Source organism: Chelonia mydas, chromosome 17 (assembly GCF_015237465.2).
Source record: "Chelonia mydas isolate rCheMyd1 chromosome 17, rCheMyd1.pri.v2, whole genome shotgun sequence".
NCBI classification, from domain to species: domain Eukaryota; kingdom Metazoa; phylum Chordata; order Testudines; family Cheloniidae; genus Chelonia; species Chelonia mydas.
This window is the reverse complement of record NC_051257.2, coordinates 15,798,818-15,816,300: the sequence shown is the minus strand read 5'-3', so window position 1 is coordinate 15,816,300 and position 17,483 is coordinate 15,798,818. Positions and strand designations below refer to the sequence as shown.

Here is a 17,483-nt window from a genome sequence, read left to right as displayed (position 1 = left end):
ATCTGGGGCACAGCTTCTCTATTTTGCGCAGCACCAAACACATTATCATCCTTAGCATGGTATATTAAATAGACAGAACTTTAGGGTCTGCCATTCTGGATATGTAAATGAAAAACAATTCAGCGTGTGCAATGAGATCATCTCTCTCTCTCTCACACACACACACACAATGGTCTCCAGACTCAAGGAGTTAATCCAGACATTATCTGGTTGCTTCCCAGCAATGGCAGAAACTTTTCCTATTGCGCTGCATTATTCAAATATGGGCCCACCTCCCATAGGGATCACAGTGTGGAGCAGCAGTACCCTGCTCTCTCGCTACACTGTCATTCGTAGACTTTAAGGTCAGAAGGGACCATCGTGATCATCTAGTCTGACCTCCGGCACATTGCAAGCCACAGAACCTCACCCACCCACTCCTGAAATAGGCCCCTAACCTCTGGCTGAGTTACGACGTCCTCAAATCATGGGTTAAAGACTTCAAGTTACAGATAATTCACCATTTACACTAGTTTAAACCTGCAAGTGACCTGTGCCCTATGCTGCAGAGGAAAGTGAAAAAACCCAAGGGTCTCTACCAATCTGTCCCAGGGAAAAATTCCTTCTGACCCCAAATATGGGGGGAATTATTGGTCCGTATTTTAAATGGAAATAAAAAACATTTTTCAACCCGCTCTACAATATGAAAAACCGTCCCAGTATTTTCACAGACTTCGATATTGCCAGGTATGAATATTTGTGAACACACCCAGTAATCAAAAATACTGCATATTCTGAGTAATTTTAATTTCTCATGGAATATTCTACACAGCCTTAACAAAAAACTAGAGTGCTGGTTCTGCTAAGTTTCGCAAATACAGTGCCAGATTCTGATGTCAGTAACACTAGTGTATACCTCAAGTAACTCCTTTACTTTCACTGTCCACTGAAATCAGTAGTTAATCCAGTTTTAGGATGGCATAAAAGAGATCAAAATCTTAGACCAATGTTCTAGTTTGAAATGTCCCAAATTATATTTTTTCAAGTAGATTTTACACATCATAATCTTAAGTAATTTAGGCATAATATACATATACTACATACAAAAAATCCTATTATAAACATTGTTTAGGTTGCAAAGTTAAATACTCAAAAGCTAGGAAATGCTAGATTTAAGATTGACCATGTTCATTAAGTTTGGCCAAGTTATTTCTACCCCCCTTAGTCATCCAACATCTGCACTGGAAAAGGCGCGACCCTTTGGGAAAAAAAGTATGTGATCATGTAATTAATGACTGTGTCGTAGTACATAGGCAGAAGGTGACAGAGTTAAGGATGCACAAGCAACCTTAAATCTGGCATCTAAATTCCACATGCTTGACCTCTAGTCCTTCAATAATGTTCTTTTAACATAGTTTTTTGTATGTAATTTCCTAGGGAAAAGGTACAAAATTTTTTCTTATGTAGAACCATATCGTGCTGCACCATCATAAGCAAAGATCTGAACCATGAATCTTCAGCACAGATTTCTACCACTTGAACTACAGAACTATATTAGCTGTCAGACAAAACACTCTTATCCCGGGATAGGGATGTGTTGCTGAGTCGTCAGGGGGAGCTAGGCCCAACTACTCTCTCCCCACTTCCCTATGTGGTGCCCCCAGATGGAGGGATGGGTCACTGAAGGCATGTGCTGGTTTTGGTTTAGGGTAACCTGGCCCAGTTTTCCCATGCAACAGCTGCTCTGGCAGTTCCTGGACATTTCCAGTGCAGCATCTGCAGCTGCTGCTTTGGGTGGCGGTGGCCGCAGGTGTCCAGCCTTAGAATGTTAATGGTCAGTTATTATTCTGACAGGCTGCCAAAAAGTTTCCTAAGAAATGCAAGCAACTGAAAGGAAATGGTGATTTTCAAAAGTTTATTGCTCAGCAAAACTTGAAAGGAATTACGAGGGACAAAGAAAAGGCACTTCTCTAGCCCCAGGGTTTTCCTTCTGCCAAATTTCAAAGGTCTATCAACTGCAACAATGGAGGTGATAGAATGTTTAATAAAAAAAGAGTAACGTTTTATAAATGGAAAGTGTTAGCCTAACTATAGGTGCTGTTAACGGCTTCCCCTACAATTAGTAATCCTGAACGTATAAGGCCTCGTGCTCTCCTTTGTATCACCCCAGACTAGATTTATTGCCCTAAGGGAAAGAGTTGTCCCACAACATCGGATATCTATGAATTATCATCTCACAAGGATTTTTTATCTTGCTTATAAAGGAAACTTTTGATTTCTGGCAAAGCAAATTTATTACCGTCCATAAAACAAGTTACAATGCATTATGACACCACCTAGCAAAACTGGAAAGAGTATATGCACACTCAAAGTACTATATATAAGAAGACATGCATCCATTTTGCAGGTCAAGAACGTTCTTGTTGGAGTCAGTTTACAGCAACTTGGGTTTATAGTTTTTTTTTTAAATTCATTCATACAGTACTTCACATCTAAAGCGTAAATAAATGTTCAGCTTATATTCACTATATCAATCTGATATGGATAAAATGTGTGGAACACCTGATTGGAAATCAGTTTTCTGTTTATCGACAGGATGGAGGTAACATAGGCAGAGAACAAACTTCCCTCACCTTCCCCTCGGCCTGTGTGACTCAACCATGATCTGGAGGAAAAGACCTGGGATGAGAAGATACTAATTCAGTTTCCGTTTTCTATTTAGTCCTTCACAGAGATTGTCAACTGGTGTCAATTGCAACATGGCCATCTTCCTGATTGGACTGACACCAAATCAAGAGAAGAATTTGGTGGCCACTGAAGTAAGGCCACGGGTGACTAAACGACAACATATCTGCATGTGTCTATTCAGATCAGACCAATTTTGCTTTGTTTTGGTTCCATCTCTATTAATGATATGCTCCCAGTGCTACCAGGCCCTATATCTGTGATATCAATACTTGTCATTACTATTTGAGTCTTTCCAGTCTCTTGGTGACTTCTTGGCAGAAGGTGATGAGACTCTGAGACAAAAGGAGAATGAGGTAGGGGGGAGGGGGAAGAGGGAGGAAGGGAGGAAAAAGGAAAGAGCCATAGAAGCAAACAAGTAACGTTAAGTGAAAATAATGTCTGTTCCAAGAAAAGTTCAAATTCCAAACTTTCTTAGGGATTCTCTACATGGTGCTTTAGCCTGCCCCAGAGGGGTATACATTTTAGCCATGCCAGCATGTCACATGCTAACTAGCCTGCATGGACCCTGCTGGCACATTCTAAAAGTTCTCTAGTGCACATTAACATAGTCCTGTTACAAGCAGTACCACATTAACTAGGGAACTTTTAGTGAACGTCCTCAGGGTCCACACAGGCCAGTTCTACATGCTAGTGCAGATTAAGATTTGCTGGTGCTTTGCTACCCCACAGGCCTCCTGGGCACGTGCATGTTGAATACGTAGAAGAGATGGTCGTAAGGCAGGAAAAGTTTCACACACAGTAGAAGTGCTTTCTGGGGGAGTTTTGCTCTTGAGTTCATAGAATATCAGGGTTGGAAGGGACCTCAGGAGGTCATCTAGTCCAACCCCCTGCTCAAAGCAGGACCAATTCCCAATTTTAGCCCCACATCCCTAAATGGCCCCCTTTATTGTTAGTTTTTTAATTCAGAAATCCAAGTTGCCCAGATGTAACAAACACGAGCGGGATCCAGGATTAGGACAGAGTTGACTTCCTCTCCAGACTAAGCCATATGGCATTTTATTAACAGATCAGCCTCTGCAAAGGAGGTTGAACTCACAATCCTGGGTTTAGCAGGCCAATGCTCAAACCACTGAGCTATCCCTCCCCCCTAAGTTCTCTCTAATGCAAACACACAAATATTGACTGCTCTACCAGAAATTGCACAGACACATGGCAGATGCCATTTTTTTGACACATGTCTAAATAAAGTGATGACATTCAAAGAACAGGTCTAGCTGAAACCTGAACATTACTGGCCCTTACATTGTTCATCCTGTGGGTCACAATCTGACGTTTCCATATACCATATCCTAAACCCAACCCGCACCTCACAGCAAAGCCTCAAAGGGTCAGCAGCATACAGCAGTCACAATTAAAACATGTATCTTTTTTTTCTCCTATTGAAGATATTACTAGTCTTGTGGTGTACAGTACACATTGACGAAGCTCAAGCCTTGATACCTTCTCCGCTGGTACAAAGGGAAAAGGAAACTTTTGAATTGCAAACTCTGCATGATAAATATTACACAGAGAAAACTTTTACCATCACAGTGGCAAAAGAAACCCAAAAGCTCTGCTTTAAATTAGATACTCTACAAATAGGATCTACATTAATTTTGAGCGTTATGTAACCATTTTTACCCCTCAGAAGACTCAGCTGACTGACTTTGCTTCATTTTGAGGCTCATCAGTGAAACAATGGACCCCTACATTGGATTCCACTCCTGCACAGTGACACATGCTGTGTTGTATATCATACATCCTCCACCCAATGTATACTGATAATCTTTCTTTCACCTTATACCAGTTCAGGAAGAACTGAAGAATAGCAGATCCCTAAACATCACACTGAAGCCAACCAAGGAGAGGAAGTTACTCTTCATGGGCTGGAGTATCTCAGGCAATCAGTATCTCTAAGTGAGTGTGGAGAGAACACATTTAAGAGGGAATATTTTTAGTACACTAATAACCAAACCATATATAGATTCTTCTGGATTTTTGCCTTCTTCATGTTTCAGCACATTTCCACTTCAGCACTGTTTCTGGCTCTGACTGCCTGACAACAAATGTCTTTTTCCAGCAATACAGTAAATGTAGACCCATCTATTCTTAGGTTACATCACTGAATCTGTCCAACGTACTGTGTGTGGAAGCAGAAGCAACACTGAAGCTTTAGGAAGGCGCACAGCAGCATAATTTTCGTTCTCAAGCAGCACTTAGCCTTTTGGGGGGGGGGGGGGGGGAAGAAAACCAAACCAAGCATTCATGTTTATCGTCAGCCTTACTAACAGGTCTGTACTGGGAGCCTTCGTTTTGGGAGGTGTCCCCAAGATACTTGCTCTCCAGGCCTGCCCAGATCCAAAAGCGAGTAAGAAAGACTTGGCCAGTAGGATGAAACCTGGAATTAGAACACGACCGAAGTCCGCTGAATTCAATATGACATCAATGGTCTTTGGGTCAGGCCCGCCTAGGGGCACTGCTTTGGAAGCAGTGGGGCAGTCAAAAGATAAGTACAGAAGATGGCTGTAAGAGGAAGACATAAGTCCAGCCTTCTTGACTGGAAAGAAACGATGCTGCACATTTGTTGTCCGGGAAGAGCGAGATGGGGAGTAAAGCAGTTTGGTCTGTGGAAAACAGCATTCACAGGATTCAGTGAGCGGCCAGCATCTCCACATATCAAAGACAGCAGACACGGGCGTGGCAGATCTGAATGGGAATGGAAGAGCGAGCAAGCAAGCAAGATCTGAGATGAACAATCAAGAAAGTGTTGTTTGTAGCAACTTCCAGTCTGTCTTCATGTATTCGCAACATGGGATGTATAGGCATCTGTCTTTACGTTAGGATGAGAATACATCTTTTCCTGCAGGAAGAGAGTCTCATGCTAACCCTCTTGGCAATCACAAGCTTTTCACTGCTTTTAAAATAATGACAAGACGTGGATTCTAGCATGACACACTGTGAAACTTATTTAGAGCAGCAAAGAACACTTATGCTGTTAATACATTTTGACACATTTGTGTAACATGTTAAGTACTTTATACCATCTAATTACTATACTGTACAGTCAATGAAAATTGCAAAGAGCGAATTGACTAGCAGTCTCTAAATGCCATCTTTATTTGCTAGTCAAAACACTTAAGCTGCCTCGCTGGCGAGAGTAACAAAGAAAATGTGCAGCTCAACTAACTCCAGATGCAAAAGAGGTCTCTTCATGGAGGTACCAGTGGGAGTACACTCAGTTTGGGGCCTAAAGGTTGCAGGTTCACATCTCACCAGGTGTAGTTACTGATCCCCCAAACTCACGCTGCTGTGCGGTATCAGAAGGCTGCTACTCTGTTAAATGGACCATCCATCAAAAGAAACACTGCATCAAATTCCCTTCTACAGTCCCCATTGGCTGTCCAAGTGAAAATTAAAGATCTCATGGCACACCTAGAAAAGGGTTGGAGAGGAGGGGCAGACCCTATGTTCTGGTTACAAGTCCCTCTCACATCCAAGGCTTGAGAGGGCAGTTGCTGAACCTAAAACGGCTGCAACGTTTGCCGAGAGAGTCACTGCGATGACAGTAGCAAGTTCATGACAAAAAGTTAAACTTTTTTCCTAATGAATGGACAACACTACTACTAGTTATTTTCTGACATATCAAAGCAGGAATTTTCAAACAGGAATTAATTCAGTGAAGTTGCATAGTCTATTATGCAGGAGGCCAGGCTAGATGATCATAAGGGTCCCTTCTGACCTTAAAATCTAAGAATCTAGTAACCGATGCTCTTAAAGCACAGAAGTCAATGAGAGCAACTGAGCTGGGACCGTCTCTTTGTACAGCACCTCGTGCAACGGGGTCCACGACTAAGGCTCCTAGGCACTAGAGTAATACAAATAATAACAACTGATTGGAGGAATCAACACACAGCTCCAGTAATTCATGCCTGCAGATGGGGAAATATCTAAACCTTCACATAGGCTCCCACATTACTGACAGCAGAGCAATAGGAATAGGACCTACATCACTGAGACAGTGAAAACCTTAAGGGCAAATACAAAAAAAAAAAAAAGTTTGTATTACAATATACAAAGCCTCAAAAGAAAGATGGATAAAACAGAAAAGATATTGATTTCATTTGTGAAGAGACCCTGCTAACCTACCAAACATGCAAATGTTTTAAAATGTCAACCTGGCTTGGACCCTAGTTAGTGTCACTAGATTAATATCAACCCTGGTTCAAGTCTCCAAGAAAACAATCCCATCTGATATGGATCACGCAAACCCAGCCAAATCAAAATAAATACTTATGCAAATGAAAGATTAAAGGTAGCTTGAAATGATTATGACAGGTAACTCTGATAAAATTTCCTTTTTTTATTTTGTAGCCAGACATAGTCAACCTAGACTTCCCAAGTTGGATGAGCACAACCTACAATGGTGGAAGAGTTCAACACCTATCTTGCAACATAACTACCAAACAATCTTCTCTTGGTCATAACAACATGCATATTTAGTTTAAGGCATGACACTGGTGAAGTCCAAATTATGGTGTTTTCGCCTCTCAAAGCAGAAGATCTGTTGTGTTGCTATTTTCCATTTCTTTGCCCCGATGTGAAGCCAACAACGTGATCTTTGTTTCACTCACCACACCAGATTTTTTTTTACACATATCCACTAAAAGCAATTAGCAGGGAGAGTCTGAACATGCCACTCTGGCTTTTACCGGCTTCCTCCATCTTCCCTTCTGCCAGAAAATCTACCTCTCCTAAAATCACTTGGGGGATGGGGCGGAATATTCTTGCTATATTTGAGAGGAGAAATTGGAAACCAAATTGAAGTCAAGTGCTAGCAAATATCTAGGAAATGAATACATTAAGTGAAAAAATAAATGTTCAGCATGCTCTGAGGTGAAACACAATATAAAGCTCACCTATTAAAGGAAAGGCATTTGCTAAACCGTGGAGCATCATAGTGCTGTATGTACGAAGAACTTTAATTACACACAAAGAAAGGATGAGTGGTCTAAGGGTCCACCAGCGCTGGCTTCCTTAATTTTAAAGAAATCCATTATGCACGATATGAGCAAAAAGAAGTCTCCCACCACCACATGCCTGCCTACAGGCAAAATACCTGAAGTACTTACCGTGGGACACTGCAGGGAACTTACATGCATTGCATCCTTAGGTGTTAACTGCATTCATCTCGCATTTGTCCATAGAATACTGAAGGAGTTAAATGTACACAATTTCCCATGTAGTAAATGAAAACAATGCATTAAGTGGCGGTGTCTGGTTAGGCACGGACATGCTGGAAGCAACACATCTGCTTTATCCATGTCTTGTCATGCAATAGAATGTATTGATCTGAAAAGTTTTCCCTACTGTTCCCCCCATCACATACACTATTTCACCTAAGCTCTGCTATGTGGTTTCTGCTGGGAACACCACCACTTACCACCCAGACTAGATCTACTAGAGATGGGCCAGAATCAAAACTCTACATCTGAACTTCATGGAACAGGCACTTCTCCATTGTTTCTTAGGGCGAGTTGCTTGGCAGCCCTCTTCAACACTGTATGAGACAGACCACAGTAGTGTAGCCATGTCACTCCCGTGGTCTCATTTGCTATTCAGAGTCTGATTCTCAAGGGTAGTCTTCCAGCCAATAGAAGTCAAAGGTTCCCACTACCGGTACAGAAAATACAGCTGGGTGAAATGTTGGCCTAGAAAAGTTTATTTCTGAGAACAAAAATGTTTGTATTTTAAATTAAAATGTAGTTGAAACAAAATAAATTTTCATTTCAACTGACTCAAAATGAAGTAAAAATTTTGGGAAGGAAGGGAGGTTTCTCCCTTCCCAGCTTTGCCAGGGATGGGGTGGGAGGACAGAGGGTGAGGAAAAAGGAGAGAACAAAACCCCACTAAGCCAAAATCAGAAAAAAAATTATTACATTTGAAACATTTTTTGTTGTTGTTTTGAATTGAAATATCATTTTTCACTTAACCCAAAAATGTCTGGGAATGTTTTTCTATTTCTTTCAAAAATGCTCATGGAAGATACTTATTGTTTTTCAGCCAGCTCTAATTGGAAACACTCAGTACTTTGGAGGATCAACTAACCCGAGGGAGAAGCCTCAATGCTTAATCCCTCATTGTTCAGAAATTCATGTTCATCTCAGCTGTAACCTACAACAGAAAAACATTGCAGAGATCATGTGTTAGAATCTCATACAGAAGTGAGTTCTTCCACCAGTTGTAAAGCAAGAATTACCAAAACAACATATTGCATTTGGATAAGAATTTGCTCAAGGTGTAGGGAGGTCACAGAGTCTGTTTCTATCCTCATTTAGGACCATGAAAGCAGCACTCTTGAGTTCACAATGATTATATCAGTGACTTTCATATAAATTCAATCAATGTCCAGGTTTTCCAAACCGCTAGTACCTGCTAAGCTTAACCTGGAATCAAGAAGTTATCTTGCTGGCTTACATGTCACCAACACCAATGATTCTGCAGCTGGACTGAGTTTAACAATTCTGTTGATGCTTTGAGAGCCATGAGAGAGCCCAGGGGCGCTGTCCCATGCATTTGGGAACAGCATTGCTAAGACAAGTGAAAACGGACACAAACTCACTTTGCCACTAACACAATACGCAGGGGGAGGGCAGATTTGTTGAGTAAAGTACACTTTCCTGACCACACTTTGAATGTACTAGTTTCATTAGGAGTAAACAACTTTAGAGTATAAATCTGAGCGGGGTTGCTTGGGATAGCAGAGGACTGGTTCCATCCAGTTGGTGGCAGTGTTTATCCTGTGGGGGCCCCCCCACAAAGCTCAATTCTGGGACCCCCTAACTGTGCGGAGGACACCATTTTGATCTACAATATTGAGTCCTCCATGCGGCGTGACCTCGCATGTACAGCGCATGTGAGGTCATGCCACATGGAGGACGCCATTTTGTAGCGCAAGGGTAGGGCATGTTCCAGCTCCACTACACCATGTCACCATATCAGGGGGCCCCCCTTGCAGCCTTGGGGCTCCCTTCGACAGCACAGGTTGCAGGTGCCCAGTGCTTCCAGGTCTATGTCCTAGGTTGCTGTTAATACAACCAACCGCTTTCTTTAGTGTGTGTTTAAAAGCAGATTGCTGAATGCTCCACAGGCAGGGAACACAAAATGGAAGAGAATTACAAAGCCATTCATCTTCCACTGGCCCCACAAGCTTCAAGAGCTACTACATGCTGAAAGACATTAGTGTCTTTTGTGGTGGTTCTGCAGTAATTTTAGACTCACTTCATCAAGCCGATGAGTGAGCAAAAAACTAAATGAATCATACAGCTAAGGCCACTAGACTATATGGGGAGTATGTGATTGAATGTTTGAAGGCAAACAGGGAATCCTGAGGGTAAATAATAAACTCTCCCTTCTACTCCAACAGCTTGATTTCTTATTTTGGTCACAATACACATTTGGCACCTCTGAGTTTTGTGGGGGGAATAATTGTTAGTTGAGCTCCTAACTGCCTAGAAATCAAAGTCTGTGGAGAGCTCTGATTAAAGGAGAAAGCGTACAAGCCTCTCTCACACGTCTGGATTTCTTGGTTCAATCAGCGCACAATACAAAACCACAGCACACAAGCAGATATGATTGGCAGCTGCTGCAGAGGGGAAGCCTAGCTCGAGAAAATTAAGGACAGCTTTAGGTCTTGATTGAGGTGAATTAGCAAAGTAGACAGGGGAAGCTTACATAGTTAACTTGCTAGTTAAAGCTAGGCAATATGGGATAAGACTCTTGCCTTCAAGAACACTGGAACATGTGCCTCTCTCTCTATGCATTTTCCCTTAAAAATCAGTTCATCTGTTTTGAGTCAATGTTGCCCAAGTAATTTCCCTCAACATACAGACTGGGGAAGAAAAAAGACAAGAAAAATAAATCAGTAAAGGCACCTCTCACATCTGCCCCAGCCTTAGCTCACATTCCTCAGCATCCTGATGGTAACACAGAGATCCATTCATAGCCCCCTCAGCTCCACAACCAACTCCCTCTCAATGCCAACATACAACTATCCACAACCAACACACTGGTTTCTCAGGATCTCCTACAAACGCACAACCTTATCTCCAGGAACAGGGTATGTTACAGAGACACACCTTTCACTTGGAAAGGATACAATGCACTATTCTACCTAACATCACGGTCAGAGTCGGCGGAGTGCGATTTTTGAGGAATTAGAGATGTAGGCTGTAGAGGGAAGAAAGGAGACACTGAAGAGGAGTTTGTTGCGGAGATAAGAAGTTTCCCCATTTCTCTCACTGCCCAGTCTGTGACGGTTGCTATTAAGAGCTGTGAGGTGGCAGAGAGAGGCTAAGTTACCTGATCACTGGAACAGGTAGCTCTACTACGGAGAAGGCACATTGTCTATCTGGCAAGACTCCTAAGACTCCGACTGAAATGTTGTATCATTTCAGCATGTCTGTACAGTCTGTTCTGACGGAAGCATTTTTGCCATTCTGGTCCTACTGAGCAGATGCTAGACTGTGTTCCATTGTATCGCTCTGCATTAAGACAACCTTCAAAAGGAAGAAAAGAAAAGCTTAAAGCTGTCCAGCCTCAGTTAAGTATTTAGCAAACATGCCATCCAAAGCCACCAGAGTTGACACAGTCACATTTGGCTGAAGCAGTCCCAGCAACTGGCCCAGATATGGAATATGGGATTATGTCCTGGGAGCCCTGCAATTTGTGCAGGCGTTGTTCTACACACACAGTTCATCTTGTGCTTTGTAACAAACCCTACATATGAAAGAGAGTTCTCCCAATCTCGGGAAACTTCTGGAGCTTTTCCTTCTCTGCCAAACAAAGGACATGTGGCTGTGTAGAATGAACTAGTCTTAAAATTAGAGTTTGTTCAGGGCCCTGCATATGATGCATAACAATGCTAACCATGGTAGGCCCAAGAAGCCAACTTGGCGTCTTAAGAACACTCTCCGTATCTCTTTGTATTTTGCCAACTGCTAAGCACAAATCAGGAACACTGTTGTTGAACTGCCTCCCGAAGAAAACTCCCCTGGCTTATCTACATTGCATTTGCTACTTAGGCAGCTTTGCTTCATTTTCACACTCCTGAAGCTAAGGCGAAAAATGAAGTGAATCGAAAGCCAAGCAGTTTAGCAAACCCCATCATCATCAATTCACCTGTCTCTCCGGGTCAATGGGAAGCATAAGGGAAACCTCGACAGATTTGTGTTTGCCAAAGTTACAGGCTCTGAGGGAACGGAACGTGCTTATACTAATTTCAGCTTTTGGACAACACCAGGCTATAGTGCTATATATTCTGTGGAGGCTGAGCAGAGCACAAAAGGCAGGTTTTTATTCTGAGCTTTCCAACAGTTGGTGGAATTCTCCACTGTTACCACATTAGATAGACTTGGATGACGTGTTACAGTAACTCAATTTACAAAGGTTTCAGAGTAGCAGCCGTGTTAGTCTGTATCCGCAAAAAGAAAAGGAGGACTTGTGGCACCTTAGAGACTAACCAATTTATTTGAGCATAAGCTGTAGCTCACAAAAGCTTATGCTCAAATAAATGTGTTAGTCTCTAAGGTGCCACAAGTCCTCCTTTTCTTTTTTCAATTTACAAAATGGACCTTCAGAGAGAGAGAGCGCGAGAGAGCAAGAGCGCAATACTAATATAAACTTAAACCAATATAAAAATTAAGTTTGAAGCACACACAGCAAATATATCAGATTTTGTGAAAGAACAATCCTAGGTATTTTTAAATGTGGTTTCATGAGCCATTTCACAGGCAGCCCTGAAAGGCTGTCTGATTGCTGAACACAACACTTGTGTTACCGTTTGCTCCGATTCCCATCACAAAACAATTCCCTAACAAAACAAAACACAACAAATCTGAAACGGCCTTTCGCCTCCATAAATGAGTAAAGGGCACAAGCAACCGGTGATTTCTTTTACAGAATTGTGCCTTTAACATGAGCACTGGAAACAATACTATTAGCATGTCTCTGAATTATACGAAATGTGAGTTACGCTCCTCCTATTCGTTCTGTCTTAACCTTTTGCTCAAGAGCACCCTCCACACCTTATGTAAGCTGCTGCCATAGTTGCTACCGGTCAGTTTTTTGCAGAGCTGGTTAAGAAATGTCAACAAGTTTTGTAATCCAGCGCGACACTACTGGGACATTACAGCTGTGTGTTCACCTTAAAATGAAATACCTGGCACTGCACACTGCCACACCAAAACCCAATCAGAGCAACTAACTGCTCAGTTTCTAAGTTAGAAGATCCACACTACAATTCAAAATACTGGACCTACAGCTTTCCCTATAGCAGCAGACAGGTCTCACCCGCTGCTAACATCCATTCTGTCCCACGGACGTTAGCAACACTGGTAGCCTGAAGGCAGACAGGCCATGGATGTATTAACCACCATATCAGCTAGACTTGCTCCAAGCACATATACGTATATACCTTCATTTATCTACTTCTCTACCTATCCCTGTACACGTACACACCTAGAGACTTTTTCAAGAAACAAGCAATTAGGGAAGGGGGGAGACTTTCAATAAAAACTAAACAGTATTGCATATTAAATGCCCTCTCCACCTGCTGATGCAAATGGTAAATACGGACTCTAGGACTGGACACCTAAGTCCCTTAGGTCCCTCTTAAAGCCGCAGCCCTAGACCCTCATTTGTCAAATACCCGCACCCTGGGCTGAACTTCCCCAACTGACATGACTGCCACAGGCTCAGTGCTGAACTCCCACCCACTTCTATGCCCATGAGGTCACATGCACCTTGCAGAGTCAGTTCCAAAAGACGGTGTGCTTGGGAGAAGCGTTTTTAGGAATAATATGACAAAGTCCACTACTCCATACATGAATTGTAAACAGGCCGTTGCTGACAAGCCCGCCCTACTCAATCCGTATGCCACTAATTATAATTGCTGCCTTATTCCACTATCCTTCTGCCATAAAATAAAGATGCATTATATAGTTACTCATAAATCATCAGCATCTTTTGTGTATTTGGGGGCTTCACAGGGAAAAGGCTTGTGTCTGTGCACATTACAGCTGGAAGGTAAACAGACAAAAAGCCAACAACCAAATTAAAAAGACAGAATGGAAAAGAATACGCCCAAACCAGAAGAAATGCCTTGGAATCTATGTTTCCCAAAACGTTTACATTCAATGAAGCAACAGAAGCTAGGTTCTAAATCCTGTGCGTGAGACTAGAACGATGAAATTGCGTCTTGTCTCATCTCACTACGGAAAAGATGTAGGGGGTCAGCAACCAGGAAGCGATAGCCTCATCCTGTCCTTCTTCCTGGACTGCTAGGGATCCCAGTACTGTAGGACAGATGAGCCAAGCAGCTGACAGCTATCTGCCCCAAAGAGAATCCAGTCTAAGAAGCTGATCCTGCTCCCATTTAAACCAACTGAAAAATTCCCACTGATTTTCTGAGCAGAGGCAATGCGTAACTATTGATAGCCCAGGAAAGAGTGCGTGGGGAGTGGGGGGGTGGGCAGAGGGGGATGTATTTTGAATCCACTCCCTGCAAATAAAATAAATAAATAAAAAATTAAAAAAAGAAATAAGTATAAACCTTGGAAGAAATCTGGGGGGCATGTGACCTCACGTGCCTCCTCTCCCCTGCCTCACCTGTGTTCCTGGGTGCAGGGTGGACCTCATAATGGCATAAAAAGTGATGTTACCACCCCCAGTTCTCTGAAAGGCCCAACTCCCAACAATGGCTGGTCACAGAAACGTTCAGAAGAGGAAGGATATCTATTTTTCCATCACTATTTTTCTATTTTCTATCCTAAGTGTCAAGCTACATGTGGCTAATAAGAACAGAGGCTATGAAGGAGTCAACACACACAAATGAGATGCTCTTTTTTTAAATAAGCAAAATTCTTTTGCCCGCAGTCTGACTGCATTTTCACTAGTGCGTTCCTGTCAAAACTCCATTCAAGTCACTGGAGTTACCTCGGTGATGAATTTGGTCCACTGACTTTAATGGAGCAACTTAGTACTGGGCTCCATCCCAGGGGTGTTTTGAAGATTAAACAAAACAAAACAAAAATGTGAAGCGTTCAGATGCTATGGTTATGGAGGCTATATAAAATTCCTAAGATAGAAAGTCTACACAATCCACTCAGTGTCTTTTATTGTTGCTATTTCTAATTTTGGAACCAACAAGTCCGACTCCAAAACAGCACAGAAAAATAGCTGGATATTTCAGTCTGAGAAGTTGCAAAAATCATCAAAATTATTTGCAAAGCAAAACTACCTTTTAATGTGCAGCAAAATACTGTCTGCTGTTAATATTCTTCCCTGTGGATAACTGTAAAATTGTGTATCACTTTTTATCTCAGGATTTTCATTTGTTCCTTCTGGTTGGATTTTCCCCCTAATGCCTCTTTAAATACATTGTTTACATTTGTATCGCCGCTAATGACTGGGAAGTGCCCATAAAGTCATTTTTTCAAATCTCTGCAGAGGAACAACAAATGGTTATATGAAAATGTCAATTTATCCTTGCTCTGCAAAGAGGATTGTAATGAAATCTCCGAAGGTGCAATAAATAGGGAATTATTAATGGCAAGGAAACAGTCTGCATCTGCATTGGGAGACAATTAATTTCTTACCAAAGTTAATAGACTCATACAATTGATGCAGACACATCTTTCCCCGCCCTTACTCTGACATTTTAAAAAGCCCATCAACTCAGATACAACACATCCACACAAAAGATGCGGTGGGAATTCCTTTCCATTTCAATACTCCCCTCCATTCTCTATCGGGAAGATCGTATTTTAACAGCTTCCTCTCCCTTACACAGATAATGAGCACGCCTTCACGATAAAAGCCACAGGAGTGTAAACTTAGTGCAAGACAAGAGGTGGTGGAGTGCGATATGGGATTTATCCAAACCACATAAATATCCTCAACAAATTAGAAAAGGGATGAGAAATACATTACAGACATGGCTGTGGGATTTAAGGTTTACAGCACAAAAGACAATTTAATATCTAACAAAGTCACAAACAAACTTAGTATTTATTGACGAGAGCCAGTAGGATTATCTTGTACAGACAATGCAACGCAGAAACAAGTAAACAACATTTCCTCTCCTCTCCCCCACCCAATAAGGTAATACACATCAGTATTAGAGTGTTCTGTTCTTCCTCTTCTGGTATTCCTTTAATACCTTCTGCTGGAAAACCCTGACTTTGGAATCCTACCAGCAATAAAATGCAATTGAGTATTCGTAAGTACTGTGCTCCTGCACATTAGGAATGACGTTAGTAGAGGAAGCAAAACACTCTAGGTACGTAGTTGATATTATTGTGCTCAACCAAAAACCAAGGGTTCGATGTGTGGGCAACACTGAAAACAATGACAGGTTTCAGAGTAACAGCCGTGTTAGTCTGTATTCGCAAAAAGAAAAGGAGTACTTGTGGCACCTTAGAGACTAACCAATTTATTTGAGCATGAGCTTTCGTGAGCTACAGCTCACTTCATTGGATTGCATCCGATGAGCTCACTTCATTGGATTGCATCAGATGAAGTGAGCTGTAGTTCACGAAAGCTCATGCTCAAATAAATTGGTTAGTCTCTAAGGTGCCACAAGTACTCCTTTTCTTTTTACTGAAAACAATGGCAGTTCATAGCATATGCTTTTTGTTTCTAGAATGGGAGAAACTAAAGCTTGCCCATTTGGGTGCAAGAAGCTCTCAATATTGGTCAGAGATGTAAAGCTATGCAGAAGACATGGCAAAATGACTGTGGACTAGAATGGCTACCGATGAGTGCCTTTACTACTTCCGAGGGAATTCTACGCCACTGCGCATGTGCGGAATTTATGTTCCCTGCAGATTTCTTTGCTTCCCCCACAGAAAAATGACTTTCTGACGGAGAAGCAAAGAGCCATCATGCGACCCTCTCCAGCAGTATGTTTTGGGTGCTCAGGGCAGCCAGCAGAGAGGTAAATCACTATGGGGCAGGGGACGGGACTGGGAAAGACCCAGCTAGTGGCTCCTACCCTGTGCCAGGCTCAGCTGCTAGACTGGGGAGGATGGGATTTCGTCTTCCCCTGCACAGCACTGGGGCTATGTCAGATCCACCCCCAGATTTCTCCCCCAGCTTTAGGAAGCTCTGCAACCCCCTGCCACACACACATGCTTCCTGCACCCATCACTCCTCAGCTACAGGGGGAGGGATCGCTGTACAGGGAGCTGCTCCCCCATCTACCCAGCCCCCGTGGAGCCAGACCTCCTCATACCCAGACCGTCCCACCAAGCCTCTCTCCCCCCACACCCAGAACCCCCCCAACAAGCCCCACTGCACTTGGACCACCCAACCAGCCACCCACACCCAGATCCCCAAACTATCGAGCCCCAACCAGCTGCACCTGGAGCCCACCCCACTAAGCCCCACTCCCCTAGCATCTGGACCCCCCACTGACCTTCCCACACCCAGACCCTGCTGCCGAGCTCTATCCTCCCTGACACCCAGACCCACCCTGCTGAGCCCCAACCACCTTCACCTGGAAAACCAAGAAGCCTCTGTGCATCCAGATCTCCCCCCAACCCCCGGATTCCCCACTGAGCTGCGTGCACCCAGAATGCCCCACACAGAACCCTCTGAACCCACACCTGGATCCCCCCACACTAAGCCCCTCCACACTTGGATCCTGCTTTGCTGAGTCTGCCTGCCCACACCTGGCATGGTGGGGCAGGGCCTGGGGGTTTCTGGGGCAGGCCAGTCCT

The 17,483-nt window shown here is 43.0% G+C and overlaps 1 protein-coding gene across 6 annotated transcripts in view; it reads right to left on the bottom strand.

The window, feature by feature from the left end:
* The window catches only part of CASTOR2 (cytosolic arginine sensor for mTORC1 subunit 2), a 208,568-nt gene that overhangs the window by 123,505 nt on the left and 67,580 nt on the right, over positions 1 to 17,483 (bottom strand). The window lies entirely within an intron of this gene.